Consider the following 22369-nt stretch of genomic DNA (forward strand, 5'->3'; position numbering starts at 1 on the left):
GGAGGCCGCACGGGGGGCAGGGTGGGTTTCTGAGCCAGGCGCTGGTTTGGTCCTGGCCCAGCCAGTTCCCCAGCCCTGGGCTCTCAGTACCTCCCAGGGCCTGTGATTGCTGGACGTGACCAGCCACAAGCCACAGCCAGGACAGTGGCTGGAGTGCGTGTCTGAAGGCTTGTGGGGGCAGCTGGAGATCAGAAAGGCCCACAGAGGAGGTGCCAGGCAAGGTTTGTCCTGAAATACAGGGCTTCCGGTGCCCGGGGCCCAAACTCAGCCAGGCCAAGGCCTCAGGTGCCTGACAGCAGACCAGCTCCGGAATGGGGGACGTGGCTGGGGCTGGTGCAGCAGCAGGATGGTGGGGCCCGTGCCAGAGGCGAGCGTGAGCCGCTCCTTAAAAGAAGGCAGAAATGCCAAGGTGGCGGCAGCGGGGCCTTGAGTGGACTGTGGGCCCTGGGCGCTGGGCTCTGTGTGGACCCGGAGAGGTTGGGGCCAGCAAGACCCCCACAAGGCGGGGAGGGGGAGCAGGGGAGGAGCACGGAGGGGCGAGGGCGAGGTCCAGGTCTGGGGGAGGGGAGGGCGGGGGCGGGGGTCCGCGGCCCAGGGCAGGGCTGTGTGCAAAGGCCCTGGGGTCAGGGCCTGGTTTTCTGCGACACACTTGGTCTGGAATGTTTGCCTTTTTAGGAGCTTTTTCTCTTGAAGGATATTAGCCTTGCAGCTCTCAGATGTGCTCTAACGAGCCCCCACCTGCAGGCGCCCCACGGTCCTTTCTGAAAGGGGCGGATTTTGCCGTTTAGCAGTGCTCGATCTGGCAGAGTCAAATCCATCGTCTTCCGTTCTGACTTTGGTGTTTTCTCTCCGCTGAGCTTCTGTTTTAAGAACATGGGGGGGTCTCCTTTGCAGCTTGTTTGGGGCTGAGGAGTGAGGGGGTCGCAGCTCTGTGGATCTGCTCGTGCCCCGGGCGCCGCCCACCGCGGGTGCGTCTCTGCAGCTTCGCTTTGTGCCCAGGACACCAGCCTCCTGCCTAAGGATGCACTGGCACTGCTGCCTGTGCAGTTGTCCCTCTGCTTCCAGCCATCCTGCTGGGGGTTTCTTCTGGTGACAGAGGGGCAACACTGTCCTCGTGCTTCCGATCTCCCTGTCCTGGGGGGGCCTCCCCCACGCCCGCGCCGCCCTCAGCAATTAGAGCGCTGGACCCGCGTCCCCCCTGCCAGCCTGCTCCCCCGCTGCCAGCCTGCTTCCCCCCTGCCAGCGTGCTTCCCCCCTGCCGGAGGCTCGGGCTCATCCCTGCCTCCAGCCCCGGGCTGCAGTGTAATCCCTGGAGGGGGCTCTCATGCCCAGAAGCAGCTGCACCACCTGTAAAATAGTCACTTCTCCCACTTATTCACACAGCCGCCGGAACGAGCTTCCACCGACCAGACGACAGTCCCCGAGCCTGGCGGTCTGGGGTCGGGGTACAGGTTTTCCTTTCCTCCTGAGGCCCCTCTGTGGCACGGATGGGCCCCTCCGCGTCCTCTGTGTGTCCTCCACTCTGTGCCACGCTGGCCGGGGCTGGAGCTTCATGCATGAGGCCGGGGAGCCACCAAGAGGCCCGGCTGCTGCCCCAGGAGAGGCGGGGCTGGGGGTGGGGGCGAGGCTGCCGAGAAGGGACAAGGGCAGGGGTCTGGCTGGTGGGGCAGTGGGCTCGTGGGGGGCTGGGGGAGCCTGGGGACCTGGCAGGGGTCACTCCACTGGGTCCAGCTCTGCCCGCCCACAGCCCGGGCCTGGCCCCTGCGAAATGCACTATATAAATGTAAATTTGCCTCCGAGTGGGGCTCCCTCGTTCAACGAGCCATCAGCGTGGTCCTGTCAGTCCAATTTTTCACACTTTGTGTCTCTGTTCTCTGTCTGGGGCAATCCTTTTCCCTGGGCTGTGGCAGGTTGGCAGCTGGAAAAGTTCAGCTTTGTAGAGAAGCAGACAGGCCCACCCTACAGGCCCACCGCAGGGGGCAGGGCGCCAGGCACAGCCAGGCGGACCCAGGCCAGGCCAGGGACAGGTTGGGCACCAGGGCGGGGAGGGGCTGGGGAGAGGATGGCTCCTGCCCAGCTGCCCACTGTCCTGGCTCAAGGGCTCTGGGCTGGGGGGGGTCGGGGAGGGAGGGGGCCGTGCCCTGTCAGCCGCTGTCCCTGACCTGGGCCCCCCTCACAGGGCACTGGGCCTCAGGGTCTCCCTGTGGCCCCCCACTTGGGGGGCACAGCCAGGGGTCCTGGGAGCCGGACATGACCTTCCAGCAGCAGCTCCCCCGCCCCCTTGTCGGGAGCAGGGCAGTGGGAACCCGCAGCCTGGGCTGGAGTCGAGGGGGTCCAGCAGAGCACGGTCCACGCCTGCACCGCTGAGGAGTGGTCCCTTCCCTGGGGGGCAGCAGGGTGGGCTCCACATCTACAGCTGCTGCGAGCACGTGTGCCCGAGTCTCCACGTGGACACTTCGCTTTTCTGGGAAAGAGGCTCAGACTGGAACGGCGGCAGGTCTGGCTTTACGAGAAAGAGCCAAGCTGTTCCTGAGCTGGCGGTGCTGCCACGAACCCACCAGCCGTGTGAGCTTCCCAGAAAGCCTTGCTGTCCCTTGGGGCTTGGCCCTTTGGGCCGTCGGTGTGGCCAGCGCGGCCGGTGTGGCTGCGTCTCACCGAGGCACTAAGTCGTCTGTCCCCCAGGGTGAGGGACAGGGAGCTCCTTCACGGGCACGTACCATCCATGGATCTTCTCGGGTAAAAACTCTGCTTATGGAGTTCCCACTGTGGTGCAACGGGATTGGTGCTGTCTCTGGGGCGTCAGGACGCAGGTTCGATCCCCAGCCCGGGGCGTGGGTTAAGCATCTGGCATTGCAGCAGCTGTGGCCTAGGTCCCAACTGCAGCTGGAATCTGATCCCTGGCCTGGGAACTCCATGTGCCACAGGTTGGCCAAAAAAGGAAAAAAAGTCTGTTCCCATCTCTTGCCGGGTTTTAATTGGGTTGTTTGTCTTCTTAGTATTACACTGTGAGAGATCTTTTTCTCCCTGTTTTTAAAAATTGAGATATAATTCACGTAACATAAAATTCACCATTTTCGAGCGTGCAGTTCCGCAGTTTTTTTATTACATTCACAAAGCTGTACAACTATCACCATCGCCTAATTCCAGACGTTTCCATCACCCCAGGAGGAAACCTGGCCCCATTAGCAGTCACCCACCTCCTGGCCTGGCACCCGCTAGTCTGTCCACCTAACGCTCAGGTAGATGGGGGCGCCGTGCAACGTGACGGGTCCTCCGTGAAAATATCCTGTCCCCCTGAGCACATGGTGGCCCTGAGGGGTCCAACCTCACGCTGCGGGCTGGACAGGGGTCTTGGGGCGAGGGCAGGAGGTGGGTCCTACCTCCACACCTCTGCTGAGCTCTGGGGCCCAGCCCAGCAAATAGATGGGTTTTCACTGGGCACCAGTCCAGCCGGGGGAGAGACTCGGGTAAGTTGTGTGAGACGTTAGTGGGGTACATAGGAGTGGGTGCTCTGGGGAACGGAGCACTGAGAGCGGGGGGGGGGAGGGTGGAGAAAGGGGTGGGGGTGGGGGCAGAGGAGCGGTGGCTGGTTTGCATGTTTTCAGGGCTCCGCTGCTTCAAATCTGGACAGGGAGGCACAGGGCACTGAGCACCCCAGGGCCTCGTGGGGCGTCCCTCCTGAGCAGAGCCCGTGGCCTCCCCTTGACAGGCAGCGAGAACAGCTGGGGGCTCCTTCTCGGGGTGCCGGCCCGTACCTGCCCTGGACCTGATTTATACGGTGTCCTGCTCCCGGCCGTCTGCTTTCCCAAAGGCTGCAGACATCTAATCGCTCTCTGAAGGGGAAAAATGCCCTAAATAAAGGTGTTAATTGCAAACAAGCAGCTCCTCTAATGGCCAGTCTTATCGGCCTCGAGGCGACCACACATGTGGCCTCTGAGCGGAGCGCGCCCGGGACGCGGGGTCAGCGGGCCTGGAGCCAGAGTCAGGGTGACCCCGGGTGCCCCCCCCCGGCCGTGGTTAATTGGAATAAGGAAGTCGATGTGCGAGGCCACGTGGGACACAAGCTTCGCTTGATCTCTCTCCTGGGCGGATTAATTAAGTGCCATCAGTTAATGGCCCCGGTTCAAGGGGACACATGGGAGTCCCTCCCACAGGCGACACTGTGATCCCAAACTCGTTTCCTGTGGGAGAGCTGGGGTCGGAGGCCAGAGTGGGACCTCCAGGGCCATGGCACCTGGGCCCCCAGGCCTGGGCAGAGGCTGGAGGTCAGTGACATGGGGACCGTGTTGGGGACTCTGCACCATCTCGGGGCTCTCCGAGTGGGCAGCGTGTCAGCCCAGACCCAGCCTCACCCATGCAGCCCAGGAGCCCGGCCCACACTGGCAACGCTGCCCAGTTCAGCCCCTGGGAAGGACAGTCCTCCTGTGCCAGCTGCCAACCCCACTGTCATTGCTGGACATGAGAGCCACTGCATAGGAACCTGACCCATCATCGGTGCAGGGACATGGCTGAGGCGGGCGCTGACCCAGTCCTGAGGGGGACGGGGAGCCGGGCTTCCCACTAGCAGGGAGGGCACCCCGATGGGGGGCTGCTCCCTGGGCAGAGTGGCTGTGCACCCACCCACGTGGACAGAGCTCTGGGCCAGGATGGTCCCCTGTCCTCCAGGATGGCCCCAGCCTCCTCTGCCCTGGTGGCACTCTCTTCCTGCTCCTCACGGGCACCCAACATCATCTTAGAGCTGAGATGCGTGATGACAGTCTGGCACCACTGCCCGCCCAGGGCCCTGGCTCTCAGGACCCCTGTAGGAAACCAGAACAGGGCAGGTGAGGAGTGGGGGTGCTTGAGTGGGATCTCAGGGGAGCAGTGTTCAAGGGCTCAAGAGCAAGGCAGGGCAGGAAGCCCTCTACTGGCCAGCCCCACGCCTCCCACCTCTCTGCCAGGTCTAGCCATGTGACCAGTCCCTGCCCCGCTGGATCAAAGAACCCTCCTGGGAAGATGGCTGGGGAATGGCTGTCCCAAGTCCTAAAGACAGACCCAGCTTGCAGCTGGAGTCGGATGTGGATGCCAGCTTTGTCTTTGCCATCGGTCGGCTGGGCAGCCCTGAGAAAGTTGCTCTTGGGCTCTGAGTCCACATCCTTATCTCGCAGGGCTACTCTGGTTCAGAGAACAGATGTGAAAAATGCTATGGACCAGAAGGAAATGATGGGGGTGGCAGTGGGGGGGTGGCGGGGGTGGCGATGGGGGTGGCGGGGGCGGCGATGGCTGAGAACAACAAGCACACATTGCCTCACAGTCTGAGTCGGGATCTGAGACTGGCTTTGTCGGGCGGTTCTAGATCAGTGTCTCTCAGGAGGCTGCGATCAAATTGTCAGCCGGGACGGCAGGCATCTCAAAACGTGGCCCCCAGGCTTCTGGCAGGCCGCAGACCCTCCCTGTTAGCCCCACTTTGGCTTCTCGTAGGCTGCCAGAGGGGACACGCCCGGCAGGTGGCCTCCCCCAGAGCCAGGGTGAGAGAGAGCTGGGGTGGGAGGAGCAGGGAGGGGGCGCGGGCGAGTAGCCAAGATGGGCGCTCCGTCCCTTCATAACCTCCTCTCAGAGGCCCCCTCCAGGGAGAGGAAAGGAACATCCCACAGGGTGAGCCCGGGGAGGAAGTCAGGGCCACCTCAGAGCTGCCTGCCCCAGAGACGGCGAGGCCGGGGGAGGAAGCCCAGGGTATCCTCTGGCTTCAGGCCCCTCTAACCCGGAGGCCAGACTGTCTGCGGACCCAGGCCTCACCCCTTCCTTACAAAGAGGGACCGGCACCTGGACCCTTGTGACGTGCGGCTCGGGGCTCAGCCCCTCTAACCGTTCTCTGAGTTGGAGACAACCGCCCCTCTGCGTTTCTTCTGCGCTAACCACAATCAGAGTGACCCTGGAGGGCCCACCCGGGGGATCCCACCGGCCCGCTGGAGGGAGGGAGCCGCCGAGGCCCCCAGGGTCCCCGGGGACCCGCCCGCAGGGGGGGTCCTGACCCCAGACCGACCCCCGGTGCAGTCTGTGCATGTGTGAGTGTCGGCTCCTTGTTCTCAGGGCTCCTCCCGAGCAGCGGGAGCGGCAGGAGGACAAGCTGGCGGGACCCAGACCCCAGAACCGCCTGCATCGGGCCTCTTGCTGGGAAGGCAGCCCAGATCCAGTGCAGCCCTTCCTGCCCCCTGGCCCAGCCCCTCCTGGCTCCAGGGGATCCCCCCCCACGCCCTCCCGCTGCAGCCCGGGCTCCGAGCCGTGAACGTGGCGCCCCATCATTTCCCAGGCGCTGCCCGGTGGGACAGTTTGTAATAAAATTGCTGCTAAAAACATATTTGCAAGTCGCCACCACATTTTTTAAGCAGAACAATCTCTCGTGGTGGCTCTTCGTCTCTGTGATTAAGTAGCCAACTTTCTTACATATATTTTGTTGCGTGCGTCTTAACCAGGCTGAGGAAAGCCTCTTCACAGAGGCCTCCCTCAAAAACAGGGTTTTGACGTGTGATTTAGGGGCTTATCTGGTGAAGCCCCTCCCTGGAGCCGGTGACAGCTTGGCCTGCATGATGAGACGACGCCCCTCCCTCTGGGGGCCAGGTGGTGGGGACAGGGCCCTGGGGTGGTCTTGGACCCCCCAAACCCTCTGGGATGGGGAGGGATAGGGGACAGGGCATGTGAGGTTAAGAGCCACTGTTTCTGGTACCCGTGCCAGCCGCACCCCTCCCCCAGCCCAGCCCCCCCACCCCGCGCCCCCGGGCAGGAGCTGGAGCTGTGGTCGGGAGGGGGAGGGGTGTGGCTGGCGTCCAGGGCAGCATGGCCCATTTGTGTCCCATGCCACGCAGTCTCCCATGGTGGCCATGGGCAGGCCCCTCCCATCCATGTCAGGGGCCCGAGCAGTGGCTGGCACAGCCGTGCAGAGAGCTGTCCTGGGCCTCTGGGCAGAGGTGCCCCCTGCACAACCCCACAGAGGGCCACTTAGAGGCCCTGGAGAGTGACGCCCCCAGTGGGCAGTTGGGGTCCCAACGCCTCGGAGCTCCAGCCTGGGTGGTGGGGGCGTCCTGCCTTTCATGGGGCCCTCGAGTCTTCGCCTTCCTCCGAGTGGCTGTGATGAGACTCGTCTTCCTGCCCCATTCACGGGATCCGTGACGGACCCCTCCCTCCCTCCTCCTGTGGGACAAGCCGGCTCCTTAAGCGAGAGCCCAGGCCCCAGTGGGCCGCATCACGGCTGACCCCAGCGATTCAGACTGGGGGGACCTGGACGCTGTCCCAGACCGACCAGGCGTCTTAGTGCAGACTGCGCAGCTGCCCGGGCAGGCCCGCTGTCGGGGAGCCGGGGTGGCCCCGGGAGGCGCCGGCAGGCTGAGCTTCCTGAAGGTCAAATGGTGACCTTCCCAGGTTCAGTGTCTTCACAGAGGCTGCATCAGGGACGCAGAGCAGCCCAGGCTCCTGGCCCGGGCCCCGGGGGCCTGAGTGCAGCGAGGCCTGCGTCTGGGGCAGGACCCGGCACCCTCCCTCCCTTGTCTGGGGCCAGAAGCTGTTGCCGAGAACCTGCACCTGAGACGCCTGTGCGGTGCTCCTGCAGCCCCAGCAAGAGAGGCGGAGCGGTCCGTCTGCTCTCCGCCCCGCGGCAGCTTGGCCACGCCGGGCCCTGCCTGTGGGGGCACGTCCACACAGGCGTCCGCATGCGTCTATGCAGGTGCCCCAGTGCCCACACCGCAGACATGACGTCAGGGAGCTGCCACGGCGGGGGCGGAAACCACCCAACATCCGTGGTCGGCTGGACGGATAAACGCAGTGTGGTGGGCAGCACGCTGCCTGTCACACAGCCGTACGCTACGTCGGGTGAAAGGGGGACGAGCCTCGGGGACGCCGTGCTGAGGGACATAAGCCAGCACAGAAGCACGGGCATCGCTCGGAACATCCAGGCAGTCCACTGACAGCACGTGGTAGATCGGTGGTGACCTGGCTGGGCGGGAAGTGGGGTGCAAGCTGAAGAGCTGAAGAGCGTGGGGGGATGAGAAGTTTCCAGAACTGACAGTGTCAGGGCCATCCGAATAGGCTAAAAAGCCCTGAAGTGTACACTTTCAATGGTGTGCATCTCAACAGCGCCGTCTAAAGGGAAAAGAATGTCAGCGCTCCCGTCGGGGCGCAGCAGAAACGAATCCCACTAGTATCCATGAGGACGCAGGCTCGATCCCCGGCCTCGCTCAGCGGGTTAAGGATCCAGTGTTGCCGTGAGCTGTGGTGTAGGTCACAGAGTGGCTGGGATCTGGTGTTGCTGTGGCTGTGGTGCAGGCTGGTGGCTGCAGCTCCGATTCGACCCCTAGCCTGGGAACCTCCATATCCTGCAGATGCGGCCCTAAAAAGACAAAAAAGAAAAAAGAAAAAGAAAAAAAAGAAAGAAAGAAAAAAAGAGTGCAATTTGGCACCAAAGGGAGTCGGGTGGCGGTGGGGCCGCCTGGAGCCCACCAGCCGCCCCCCACATACCCCAGCTGCCACGGGGGATCCAACCCTCAGGTGCTTCCTCGCCCGGGGTCACCACAAAAGCTTGGGCTGGGGACAGTGGCCTTCCCCCCCGGCGTGCGGGGTCTGAGGCACAGGTGAGCCTGGGGCTCCATGTACTTGTGAGGAGGCCACCAAGGCAGAGACCCAGGTCTGAGAGACCCCAGTGGATGGGCAGCGGGGGCGCAGGCCCCACAGCAGCCTCCTGCATTCCGCCCCCCAGCAGGTGGAGGCACCCCCACCTGCCTGACTCAGACTCTCAAGCCTCACCCTTGGTACCAGGAAGACCAGCACAGGGAGGGGCCCCCCAACACCGAGAGAGGGAGGGCCCCTGCCGAACCCCTCCCCAACCCCAGGACCTGGCCAGGGCCCTGGCTGTGGAGAGGGGGCATCCTGACCCCCGGCCTGTGGACCCCGCGGCTGCTGCCCTTCTGGCAGAAATGGTCAGGGATATATTTATTATATCCCTCCCCTAATGGGCTGCTTACTTTATGATGTGGGGACACAAAAGTAAATTTTAAAATCAATTCTGCGATTCCATATGCAGTAATGAGGGAGTACACAGCTAGTCTCCGCTGGGTCGGGACGGCCACCTTCCAATACTGCAGCCTTCGTTAGGGAAGGGCCATCATTGCCAAGAAAGAGTGGGCGTGGGTGACTCAGTGAGAAGGAACAAACGGGGCTGCTCGGAGCCAAGACGCCGAGCCGCGGCTCCGCCAGGGCGCAGGGAGCCCGAGCACAGGGCGGGTCACCGGCACCTGCTCGGAGCGCTAATTAATTTCAGACGCTTTTTGGGGCCTGGTGGGGTGGGGTGCAGGGGAGCAGAAGGGGGGTCCTCGGCCTTCATCTCCGCTGCCCCAGCCCTCGGGGTCCCCGAGGCTGTGCGGCCCGCGCTGGAGCTGCCGGCCTGCAGGTCTGGGCATCTGGAAGCCACCAAGGCTGTGGGGACAGGACCTTTCCCCTGTCGTCGCCAGTGGCCACTGGCCCAGAGCAGCTCTCGGGCTACGAGGAGTGTGCTGGGGTGAGGCCAGGCTGGTCTTGGAGCCGCGGGGCCGCTCGCTCTCCCCTGCAGGCCGCACGGAGCCTTGCGGTGGGTCCCTGTGGAGAACCGCAGCCAGGAGGGCTGAGGGCACCGGCTCCTGGGCTCCTCCAGGGAGAGCCCGGCCCAGGGCTGCTGGCTCGGGAGACGGAGGAGGGGCTTTTGCAAAGACGACCGCATTCCGCCTGCAGGAGCAGAGCCTGGCCCTGCCACCTGCCAGAGAGGAAGTGAGATCCCAGGTCCCAGCTCCCAGGGGCCACAGGGCTCTGCAGACCTGCCAGCTCCCTGCAGCCAGGGGGTCCGCTGCGGGTGGTGGGGCCGGAGAGACCCGGGCCTGTCGAAGGAGGGGTCCGTTGGTGAGTCTGGGGTCCCAGCGAGCAGAGCGGCCATCCAGATCCTGAACAGGTTCAGGCTGAATGGAGGCCGAGCGTCAGGAGCACAGAGCAGTGTCCGGCCTGGGCTCAGGGCAGCGCAGCCACAGCCCAGGCGATTCCGGGCGGTGCGTCCCTCAGGGCCGCCGTGGACAGCCCTGCAGGCCGGGGAGCCCGGGGGTGGAGCGGCCCCCTCTTCAGCACCCTGGTTCCCCACCAGCCCCTCCACCCCACCCCACCCCCCGTGCTGCCCACGGCCCTGCCCTGTGGCTTGAGGAAACTGGGAGAGGAGAGGTCACCCCCCCTGGGGGGGGGGCATGACCGGGTGTCACCCTTTGTGTGTCCCACCACCCAGGCTCTTGGTGTTAAGAGTGACGTGGACCTGTGGTCCGTCCTGGGGGAGACAGGCCGGGCCCGGATGCAGCCTGGATCCCTCAGGACCTGGGGGTGCCCGGACTCCTGGAGCATTCCTCTACACTCCTAGACTGGGGCCTTCTGGAAGGTTCTGCTGGGCACACATGCAGCTTCAATGCAGAGCTTTGTGCTGGGGTCTGGTTATTGCAGGAGGGGCTGGAAGAGGCTGGACGGCCTGAAGATATTTCTGACCAGATGGGAGGCCATGGGAGGCCAAGTCCATGCTGCGGGAGGAGGGGCACGAGGGCAAGGCGGGCAGCCTGGGTCCCCTGAGGCGTGGCTGCCACGGGCACACGGGGGGGCTGCACAAATCATCCCCTTGGGGGAGCTTCGGGGGCGGGGGGTGAGCCCTCCCTCAGGACAGACACAGCTGTTCTTCCAGGTGAACCTGGGCCAAGCCTCGCGGTGGCCGCGGCCCGGAGCCGGGAGGACCGAACCGTCCAAGTGCAGTTGAATCCTGCGGCGACGACGGCGCGGATCCCGCGCATGTAAATGAGCACCGGCGCCAGCGTCGGCCTTTTCTCTCGGCGCCTGCAAATAGACTCCGATAAGAGGATCTTTGTAATTACACGGAGCTACACTGGTCAATTCTGACTTTTAAATACCGCAGGGCCCCAGAAAGGAGAAAGCGCCCCCCACACGCTCGCCCGGGCCACGCAGCGGGACCCTTTGAATTCCGCCCGCCCCGCGGCCCGCGCCTTGGCCGCCGGCTCCTTTGTGAGCGCTATCGCTCCATCACGGCGCGAGATCATTTCCAAATTAAATTTTATGGTCCATTACTTACGGCTCCGACACTGGTCTAATGGAATCTTAAATGGAACTGACTTGATCTGTGTGGGGCGGCCTCTCAGTTAAGATGTTATTTAGTTCTAATTATCAGATAATGAACTCGGGAAATTTAATTTTTAATATTTGTATGTCAAAAGTCCATTGTGCTTTGCCTAGAGCCTTTAAATTAAAAGTTAACGCGGGTCCAGCTCCAGTCCCGCAACATCCCGGAAGGAGGAGGCCACGCAAAACCCCTGCTGTGCCCCATTAGCAGACGAGGCACCGGCTGAAGACCCAGGCCCCTGGCTTGGCACCTGCACCCTGCAGCGCTCAGACGGGCCCCCTGGTCCAGGCGAGGCCGGGGGGCTCCGGACCCTGAGTCAGCCCAGAGCCAAATCGCAGTTCGGGGGCAGCACGGCAGCTACAGGGCCGGCCATCTGCAGGTCCCGCACCTGTGACCACACCCCCAGCTGTGCCCCCGGCCTCCAGGGACAGCGGGAACAGAGAACACACAGAAGCGGCTGGCCCCCTTCTCTGGCTGCGGGGTCACCTGGAGTCCCAGGGGAGGACAGCACTGGTGGGCCGGGCTGGCGGCCCGGTGAGGGACGGCCAGCCGCCCCCACCCGTCTCCTCGGCCTGCTCTGCCCAGCAGCCGACCGTCAGCGCCCGGGGGCCGAGCTGGAAGCGTCCCCTCCAGAGTCTGACTCCTTGCGCCTCCACTCTCCCGGCAGCCCCTCCCGCACCGCGGCCGCGCCCTCTCCCCCACGTGGGCCCGGTCCATGCCATCCGTCTGCAGTCTCCAACTCCGGGGGGTTGGCTTCCACGGCGGCCCTGGGCCTGCACACACCAGGCCCCCCCGGGGTCTCTGAAGTTTAGGACAAGGAGGCACTTGTTATCCACTGTGCAGTACCACCCCCGCCCCCCAGGACCCGGCGCCTTAAACCACCACCACGTCTGCTTCGCTCACCAGGTGCACTCGGGCAGGGCTCAGGGGGCAGGTGGTCTCTGCACCTCCTGGTGTCGCTGGGTGGCTGGAGTCATCCAGGGGCCCCCTGCTCGCTGCCAGGGCTTTCATGCTGGGCTGGGACCTTCGCGGGGCCTGGAGCCCCTGCACGTGGCCTCTGTGTGGCCTGAGCTGCCTCCCAGCACGCGGCCACTTCCTGGCCGGGGGTCCTGAGAGCACCAGCCGGGCTGGGAGTCCGCCTGCCCACGGCCCGTATCAGAGGAGGGAGTCACGCCGCCCTATGATGGACAAGGTGGCACCTGCTGCGTGGCCAGATCACAAGGCGGGTGGGGCTTCCTCCCAGCAGGCAGAGCCCCCCAGCGAGCTCCTCCCCACGGGGCCGCTGCTCAGCCTGCACTCCTGTGGACGGCGGGCTCTGCCCCAGGCCCAGCCTCCTCCTCGGGTTCCCAGAGGGTCTCTGCCCACCCCGCCCCTCCCCTGCTGTCCCCACGGGTGGGGCTGCTGCCGCCCCTGCCCTCTCCATTTGAGGTGGACACTCTCCTGCCTGGGTGCCTGGCTTCTCTGCTGCCTTGAGACAGAATCCCCCTCACAGTCCCCCAGCCTGAGGGCCAGAGCCCCTCCCTTACAGCTCTTTTTTCATTGTAATTCTTCACATTAAACGTCTTCTCCCCCCCTCCCTCCCCTCCTCCCCTCCTCCCCTCCTCCCCTCCCCCTCTCTCCTCCCCTCCTCCCCTCCTCCCCTCCCCTCTCTCCTCCCCTCCTCCCCTCCCCTCTCATCCCCTCCCTCCCTCTCCCCCTTCCTTCTCCCCTTCCCTCTCCCCTCCCCTCTCCCCTCCTCCCCTCCTCTCCCCTCCCCCTCCTTCCCCTCCTCCCCCTTTCCTTCTCCCTCCTCCCCTCCTCCCCTCCCCCTCTCATCCCCCTCCCTCCCTCTCCCCTTCCCTCTCCCCCTTCCCTCTCCCCTCCCCCTCTCCCTCCTCCCCCTCCTCTCCCCTCCCCTCCTTCCCCTCCTCCCCCTTTCCTTCTCCCCTCCTCCCCCTCCTCCCCTCCCCTCTCATCCCCTCCTCCCCTCCCCCTCTCATCCCTCTCCCCTCCCCTCCCCCTCTCATCCCCCTCCTCCCCTCCCCTCTCATCCCCCTCCCTCCCTCTCCCCCTTCCCTCTCCCCTCCCCCTCTCCCCTCCTCCCCCTCTTCCCCCTCCTTCCCCTCCTCCCCTTCCTCCCCTCCCCTTTCCCTCTCTCCTCCCCCCCCCTTCTCCCCTCCTCCCCCTCCTCCTTCCCTCCACCCTTGTACAATACAAAAGTTCCCAGGCTAGAGGTTGAATGGGAGCTGCAGCTGCCAGGCTACACCACAGCCACAGCAATGCAGGATCCGAGCCACATCTGTGACCTACACCACAGCTCATGGCCACGCCGGATCCATAACCCCCTGATTGAGGCCAGGGATTGAACTCGAAACCTCGTGGATCCTAGTGGGGTTCTAACCCGCTGAGCCACAGCGGGAGCTCCTGACCCTGTGCCGTTCCGTCTCCAATACGACCGCGTCATGATTTGTTCTTTCGTGTTTCTTCATTACGGTAAACCACACACACATCGCAAGAGTTACCCTCTCATTTTCTCTTTTCATGACTGCAGCCTCTGAAGCACACAAAATTCCCAGGCCAGGGCTTGCATCTAATCTGTAGCTTCGACCCGCGCTGCAGCTGCGGCAAGGCCATGTCCTTTAACCCCTGGTGCCAGGCAGGGCATCGAACCTACACCTCCACAGAGACCCGAGCCACTGCAGTCGGAGTCCTAACCCCCGGCGCCCCAGCGGGAACTCCCCCTTCACCGTTTCTAAGTGGCGGTTCGGTGGCGTTACGTGCACTCACATGGTCGCACAGCTGTCACCTCTGTCCGTCGCCAGACCTTTCTCCTTCCCGCGAGTCTGGAACGCGGTGCCTGTGACAGAGGAAGAGCGGAAGAGCAGAGCCCACGCCACGTCGGCTGGAACGGCCTCCCTAACCCTTCGGCTCACGTCCCCGCCCCCTGCGGCCCTGCACCTAAAGAGTCGACGCCAGATGGATGTGGCTTGTGCCCGAACAGCGGCGTTCCCACCGTCTGAGCTGTGGTCACGGCTCTTCTCGTAGATGAGTCTGCTTTCAGCCCAGAAACCTTGCTAACACGCCAAGAGCGACCGAGTGAAAATAACCCCTGCCAGTCTGCAGGTCTCCTGGCCCTCGGAGGCGGTGGCTCTGAGCAGTCTGCCCTCCGCCCATACCCTCTAACCTCGAGCCGGCCTCCGCCCTCCCCTTAACGTGAAAGGAGCTGAATTCTGCTCCAGTTCGGGGGTTCGTTCTGGACTCTGGGCTGCCACCGTCTCCGTCTGCTGGCTTTCCGAGCGAGGTCACAACGCCGTCCCCAACACCGGTCTCGATTTACTGGCCTGTCTGCAGTGGGCAGTAAACGCCGGGACCCAGTAAGGCCCCCGTCAGCAGGTGCCTCAGTTCTCCCTCCCCAGCCCTGCCCCCACCCTTCCACCTTCTGTCCCCAAGGATTTGGCTGCTCTGGGACCTCCTGTAAGTGGGACCATACGGTGATGGTCCTTTTGTGGGGGATTATGTCACTGCATCCCACTGTGGGGGGACCACGCGCACCTGCCCACGGGCACCTGGGTTGCTGCCACGTCTTAGCTGTTGCGAACAACACCCTCTAAACGTGAGTGGACAGACGTTCTTTGGGGTGGATGTCTACCTAGAAGCGGGGATGCTGGATCCTATGGTGATCCTTTAATTTTCTGAGGAACATGCACACTGTCTTCCAGAGCAGCTGCAATGATTTTCATCCCCACCCACGATGCGCAGGGTTCTAGTGTGTCCACATCCTCCCCAACAATTGCTCTTTTCTGGGTTTTTTTTTTTTTAATAGCCGTCTAATTGGTGCGAGGGGATGTTTCACCCTGGTTTTGATTTGCATTTCCCTGACGATTGGTGACGCCGAACCTTTTGCATGAGCTGCTTGGCCTCACACATCTTCCTTCTCTGGAGCAATGTCTATTCAAGTCCTTTGCCCACTTTTAACCGGGTTGGGTTTTTCTGTGTGTATAGTTTTAGGTGGTCTCTATATATGCTGGATATTAATCCCTTATCAGATGTGTGATTTGCAAATATTTTCTGCCATTCTGTGGGTTGCTCTGTCACTCCTGATAGTGTCCTTTGATGCACAAAAGCTTTTAAATTTTAAGGCTAATTAATATTTTTTCTTGTGTGTGCTTTTGGTGCCACATCCAAGAAGCTATTGTCGGACCCAAAGTCATGAAGTTGCCATGTATGTTTCCACCCAACAGTTTCGCCGTTGTAGCTGTCTAGGTGCTTGATCCATTTTGAAGTAATTTCTGTGTGTAGTGTGAGATCACGGTCCCACGTCACTCCTTTGCACGTGTGTATCCAGTTTTCCCAGCACCATGTGCTGAAAACCTTCCTCTCCTCTCTCCCCTCAGATGGTCTTGGCGCCCTTGCTGAAAATCATCTGTTGAAAGTCGGGCGAGAGCTTCTTTCCGGGCTCTCAATTCTGTCCCATTTGCCTCTGTGCTTTTTCCTTCATGCCCGCACCACCCATTTTGATCTCTGCAGCTTTGCACTAAGTCTGAAGTCAGGCCATGGGAGTCCTCCAACTTTGTTCTTTTTTTCCAAGATTGTAAATATTCAGGGTTCCTCGAGATTCCATACGAATTCGAGGATGCAATTTCTATTTCTGCAAAGAGCTTTGTTGAAATTTGTGTAGAGACTGCACTGAATCTGGGTCGCTTTGGGTAGCACTGTCATCTCAACGATACTAAGTCTTCCAGTCCATGAACATGGGGTGTCTCCCATTTATTGTGCCTTCCTTCATTTCTTGCAGCAATGTTTTGTTGTTGTTTTCAAGGGATAGGTCTTTCACCTCCTTGGTTAAGTTTATTTCTAAATGTTTTACTCCTTTTGGTGCTACTGTAGATGGAATTTTTTTTCTTAATTTCCTTTCTGGACGATTCATTGTTAGTGTATAGAAATTGTCATGATTTTTCAAGCCCATTAAAATTTAACCAGAGTTTTAAAGTGAATACATTTGAATGCATCTCTCAATGGTCACAAAATGAAATCTGTGTATCCACCTCCAGGGCCAGAAACAGAATAGCACCTGCCCACCTGGTATCCCCTCCCAGGCACTTCTGTTCTCCTCAAGGGTAGCCAGGAGGCTGGTTTCTGACTCCACAATTCATTTAGCTCGTTTGGTACTTCATAGAGAACAATCATGCAGGGAGTAGCTGCGCCTTCCTGTTTTGTGCAGGAAGCTCATTAGTGGTGCTGTGTGTAGCAGTGGGCTGCTCATCTCATTTGTAGACTATTTCATTGCGTGGCTATTCCATGAATAATTTTCCACCCTACTGTCAGTGGCCATTTGAGGATTTTGCTGGTTGGTACTATTCTCGGTAGCGCTGCTAAGAACATTCTTGTACAGGTTCTTTGGGTGCCTGTCCATTGGGGGTGCTACCTGGGATGGAGGTGCCAAGAGTACATCTGTTTCGCTGGTGTAGACCCTGCCCAATTGCTGTCCAGCACACTTGCACCAATCTACACGGCCGCCAGCAGCATATAGGAGAGCCGGTGGCTCCAAGGCGGTGGGTGAAGCCGGCGCACAGGGGCTCCCAGGAGCTAACGGTACACACCTCTTCCCAGCCCCACAGTGGTGGTGTCACCACAGTAGCTTGAAACAAGCCAGGGGGAGTATCTGCACCCCGGAAGCTGCCCACAGGGCAAATCAGGGCTCCTTTCACCCTGGAGGGGGTTCTTCAGACACCAGCACATTCTTGCTTCACCTCCCACTGGGTTTGAGCTCTCCCCTTCGGTCGCCAGTGGGCACGTAGCCCCTTCCCACTGTGGTTTCCATGTGCTCTTCCTGCTTGCAAATGACGCTCGGTGTCTTTGCCTGCGCTTGTTGGCCAGGGGTCCTCTTTTGTGAAGTGCCTGGTTCCTGGCAGGCTTGTGCTTCGGGTTGTGATAACGGAAGGCCTTTGATGACGACAAACGCGTGTGCAAATACCTTCTCCCACCTTCCGAGCAGCGCTCAGGATGAATAAAACCTCGGAATTTCTGGAATTCTTTACAGTTAGCACATGACGCTGTGCTGCTGAAGAAATATTTTCTTACCCTGATGCTATGAAGATACTTTTTATTTGCAGTCCGTTTTTGCTTTAGTCCGTATGGATGTCAGTTGCCCAGCAGCCACCCCCTATTGAAAAAAAAAGACGTATGAAATACGGAGTCCCTTCTGCAGCTTAGCCGGTTAAGGATCCGGCATTGCCACAGTCGTGGCCTAGTCGCTAGCCTGGGACCAAATATATATATTTGTAACCACTTAAAACTAAGCCGCAGACGTGCTGACCTTCTAAATACTTGTGCGCAAATGTCCTAAACAGGCAGCTGTTCTCGTACGTAAGCGCAGTGTGACCCTCAGATGAGGAGATCAATGCAGCGATAACAGGTAATTGTCTAATTTACTAATGCAAAGTTTGTCACTTGTCCCCTAACGGGGGGGGGGGGGGGGGGGCGCTTGCTGCTGGCTTCACTGCCCCACCCCCACCCCCAAGTGGCTCTGCCTGCCTTGGATACCTAGTCTCCTCTCTGAAGGAAAGTCTCAAGTCCTTTCCCATTTTTACTGGCGCTAATTTGGGGGGCGCGGTTTTAGCAGTTCTCCATGTATTCTGGACATCCATCCCTTATCAGATACATAATTTGCAAATATCTTCTCCCAGCCTCTGTGTTGCCTCTTCACTCCCTTGATAGAATCCTTTGGCGCATAGAATGTTTAATTTTAAGTCCAATTTATCTACTTTTTTTCTCTTCGTGTGCTTTTCGTGTCATAACCAAGAAATTGTTACCAAATCCTAACGACTTTTGCCAAGTCGTCTTGTGGGTTCAGGGGGACCCTGGTGGCCTGGGGAGGGGCAGAATGGGGCTCTGGGTTTCAGCAGGACCCCAGAGGAGAAAAACCTTTTCTATGAAAGCCACAGGGTGCCAGGTGGGCAGGGAGGCTGCCCCGAGCTAGTGGGGTGCCGGTTCTAAGGGCCGGCCCCTCCAACCACCCTCTCCAGCCACAGGATCCCATCGCCTGGCCTAGCCTCCCAGCAAATCCGAGCAGGGTCCACCCCACGGGCTCTGTCTTCTGCTCTGTCCTGGCAGCCACAGGTGACCCACAGCAGTTACTGGCACCTGGATCCTGCCCTCGAAGATGGGGAAGTGGCTGCCCCAGGCCCAGGGTGAGAGTGGGGGTACGCCCATGACCGCACCGATGCACCAAAGGGGCCCCACAAAAGTGGGCCCCGAGGCTGAAGACAGGTGAGAGGCCATGTGCGCTCGCAGGCAGAGACCAGAACCACTCCCCCAGACCCACACTGGACACGGGGGGGGGGGGCCCTGCGCTGTGTTCACATGCCCCGCAACACATGCTCCACCCTGGCTCGGAGGTCCCCGCTGTCCCCGGTCACGGGGACGAGCCTGCACGTCCCCAGAGGACAGATGAGGTTCCTCTCATTGAGGGGCTGTCGGGAGAGCCCCTCACGGGATGGGGACCTGGAGTGGCACCCCGTGGGACAGTGCCCCCATGCTGGTTCCCACCCCCAGGCCACCCTGCCCGGGCAGGTGGCAGAGGTTTGTAAGCAAGGCTTCTAGAACCGTGGTTGGTGGGGGCCTCTTCGGACGCAGGTGGAGGCTCTGAGTTTAGGTAACTCCCCTGAGGAGCAAGCGCTCCCGGCGGCCGGCTGTCCCCGGGGTTCCCGGTGTCGGGCCGCAGGGGAGGTGGGGCGGGTCTCAGGCCCTCCCGGGGTGCGGGAGGAAGAGGCTCCTGCCTCCGGTCTTCCAGTTGAAATCCACGCGCTCAGCTGCAGGCAGCGCCCACACACACGCGGCTTGATCCGGGCCGACCGCTTCGGAGCAAGAGCAGCGGAGAGGCCGGGCGGGGGCAGCGGGGGCCGTCGGGCTCCGCGTGCAGGTCCCCGAATTACCTGGCGGCCTCTCCGCCAGCCGGCAGGCCAGCGGCCACCACCCTCGGGAGTGACCGGGGCTGCGGCAGCCTCCGGCCGCCATAAATCACCTTCTGACCGCCACCGCGTCCGGCGGCTCTTCCAGAGGACCAGCGCCACTGTCCCCTAAATTCCGAGGCTGTGATTGATGCCACTGCTTCACACACGCCATCTGCTCACAGGGAAACATAAACTTGGAATAAGCGTGTCCTGCTGATTTTAACTGGGCTAATTTATTGCACACAAGCAGAGCAGCGGGATCTGCCGCGCGTCCCCCGGCCCCCCGGGAGCCCGGCGCCCGGCCCCGCGTGTGCGATCGCGCTTGATAAGGTCACTGCCAACGGCAGCCGCGGCCGGCAGCCCCCCAAAAGCACGGGGGAAAGAGCCGGCCAAGCCGCTCCGCGGGGGGATTTATTTCTGAATGAAGCGCTCTCAGCCCCACCAGCAGCCTGTTCATGCTCACAGTCGGCTTTCTCCCCAGTTGTAAACAGGCTCTTTCTAAAACTGGTGCATGATTTTAATTACAGATAAGTTTCTCTCTAAAGGCTGGGCATTCAGGCCTGGGTTCCCGAGCCGAATTCCACAGGTCTCTCAGTTCCTGGGGTCCCACTGAAGTGCAGGCCGGAGAGCCGCCCACCTGGCTGGCACGCGGGCCGCTGCCCACTTGCAGGAGTCCCTGGGCCCAATGGCTGGGCGCCCGCCAGCCCCCATCCCCGCCTGTCCTGCCGCGGTCAAGCAAGCCACGCGTGGCTGATGGCCCCGACCCTCCAGCACGTGCCCGTGGGCCTTGGTCTCAGGGAGGGAAGCAGCCTGGCTTCTGCTGCCCGCAGAGGAGGAGGCCTCAGGCCTCACACACCACCCAGCAGGATGCGGCCTTCGAGGCCAGGGCTGGAGCCAGCCCTGGGCCCCCTCTTCCAAGAAGCCTTCCAGCCCCAGCTTTGCCCAGCCCTCCTGGGGGTCACCACTGCCTGTGGCTGGGAGCCCAGAGAGCCTCTTACCTCAGGCACGTCCCCAGCCTGAGACAGGCTGGGACCCGGGACCCAGGACCCGGGACCCTTTGCTGCGGTGGCCGCTATGCTCACACCTGGACGAAGGCTCCAGGGGAGGTGGGAGAAGCCTGGGAGAAGCTCAGACATGACCCTGGGCGCACCTGTGTCGGGACAGGGACACGCGTGATCCCGCAGTCCCGGGAAGGGGAGTGGGGGACGGGTACGCATGTGTGCATGGAGCCCACCGTCACGTTAGGCCGCCCACAGTGTCACTGGCTTTGCTGTAGGTTCTGAGAAGATTTAGTTTGAAAAAAGCCCTTTGTTTTCAATTAAAAAAAAAAAATTTTGTACCCGCGGCATGTGGACATTCCCAGGTCAGGGATTGGACCTGGGCCACCGCGGTGACCTGAGCCACTGCAGTGACAATGCCGGGTCCTTAACCCACTGCCACACCACGGAAGGCGAAGAGCCCTTTCATTGGTAGAAAATGGTGACAACAAAAATTGAGTGGCAGCCCACGGGCGTTCGGCCCCAGGACGGAGGCGGTCCAGGCACCAGGGCCGCTCCTTCCCAAGGGCTCGCTGCAGCCGCGGTGGCGGCGATTTTTCAGCTGTAAATGACACCACCCAGCCCTCGCTCGGTGTTGCTGCGGCTTCACCCGTAATAACTTTAAATCCCATTACGATCACTTCATTTTACAACATGCTCTGGCCCCGGGATCAATATATCAAGAGAGCCGGTTACAATCTGGCTAAGATGCTGAAGAGGGCGGCCGCCAGGCCGAGGAGGCTGCTCAACGTCTCAGCGGTTCCCCCGCCCTGGGTGGGGCCCCCGTGCGCCCAGCGAGCGGCCCAACAGAGAGGAGGCTGCCTTTTCACTTCGGGGCCAGGCCAGCAGCACCCCCGTCACTCACAGTGTCCTACAGAGAACATACAGGGCCCTGCCGAGGTCACCGGCTGGGGGCCAGCACAGAACACGGCCTGTCCCTCCTGCTTCCCACGCCCAGGGGACTCTGGGTCCAGGGAGGCCGGTTGCTGGGGCCCCGGCTCACAACACCCTCCCCAGGGCAAAGCACCCCACTCGGCCAGACCGTCCCCTCAAGAGCCCCCAGTGGCAGGTGCTAGCCACAGGGGCCCCCCACAGGCTCGGGTTCTAGAATCTCTGGGGGCTCAGAGCCTGGCAAGGAGCCAAACTGAGGCAACTGAGACAGCTTTGCTTTGGCTGAAAACACTGCGAGGTGACACTTTTCTCCCCTTGGAGCTGCCTGGCCCCGTCAGTGGACAGAGATACTGGGACACAGGGCCCCTTTCTTACAAAACTCCACCTCCTCTCACCGCACGATCCAGCACCACGCGCCTTGGTGATTCCCCAAAGAAGGTGAAAACGCGTCCACAGCGACCTGCACTCAGGTGTTTAGAGCAGCTCTAGTCCAAGCTGCGGAGCTTGGAGACGCCAAAGTGTCCCTCAGTAGGTGATGAATCACTGCGGTCCAGCTGGACAGTGGAATATTACTCAGCCCTAAAAAGAAGCACACTAACAGCCTCGACAAGCCACAGAGGGAACTCACATGCACAGTCCTAAGTGCCGGGAACCTACATGCTGCACGACTCCAACCGTATGACGTTCTGGAAAAGGCAAAACCACATCCGTGGTGGCCACGGGTCAGGGGAGAGAATGGGCAGAGAGGGGCTCAGGGCAGTGGAACCAGTCTGTGCTGATCCTACGGGGTGGACTCGTGTCATTAAGCACTCGTCCGAACCCACAGAAGGTACAACACTGAGGGACCCATCACGTCACCTCCGGGCTTTGGGTGATGATGACATGTCAGTGGAGGTTCAAGACGGTGACCCGGTTCCCGGGGGGGTTGATGGGGGAGGGAGGGGGGTGGTTCATGACGGTGACCCGGTTCCCTGGGGGGGTTGATGGGGGGGTTGGGGGGACAGAGGGGGGACGGGATCTACCACCATTTGATTATGTGGCTGTAAACCTAAAACTGCTCTAAAAATCCTTTCTTGACCTAAAAACAAAGACAAACAAATTCTATGAAATGACAATTTTTCCCATATCTAAGGCCTGGCCTCATCAGTGGACAGAGACAAGGAGACAGGTACCCCCAACGGCCCTGAGACCCCCACCCACAGGCAGCCAGCCCCTCCCCAGCTGGCGGAGTCTCAGCTAAAATCAGTTCAGGCTGGGAGTTCCCGTCGTAGCTCAGCAGAAAAGAACCTGACTAGTATCCATGAGGATGCAGGTTCAATCCCTGGCCTCGCTCAGTGGGTTAAGGATCCGGC

This window comes from Sus scrofa, chromosome 8 (assembly GCF_000003025.6).
Source record: "Sus scrofa isolate TJ Tabasco breed Duroc chromosome 8, Sscrofa11.1, whole genome shotgun sequence".
NCBI classification, from domain to species: domain Eukaryota; kingdom Metazoa; phylum Chordata; class Mammalia; order Artiodactyla; family Suidae; genus Sus; species Sus scrofa.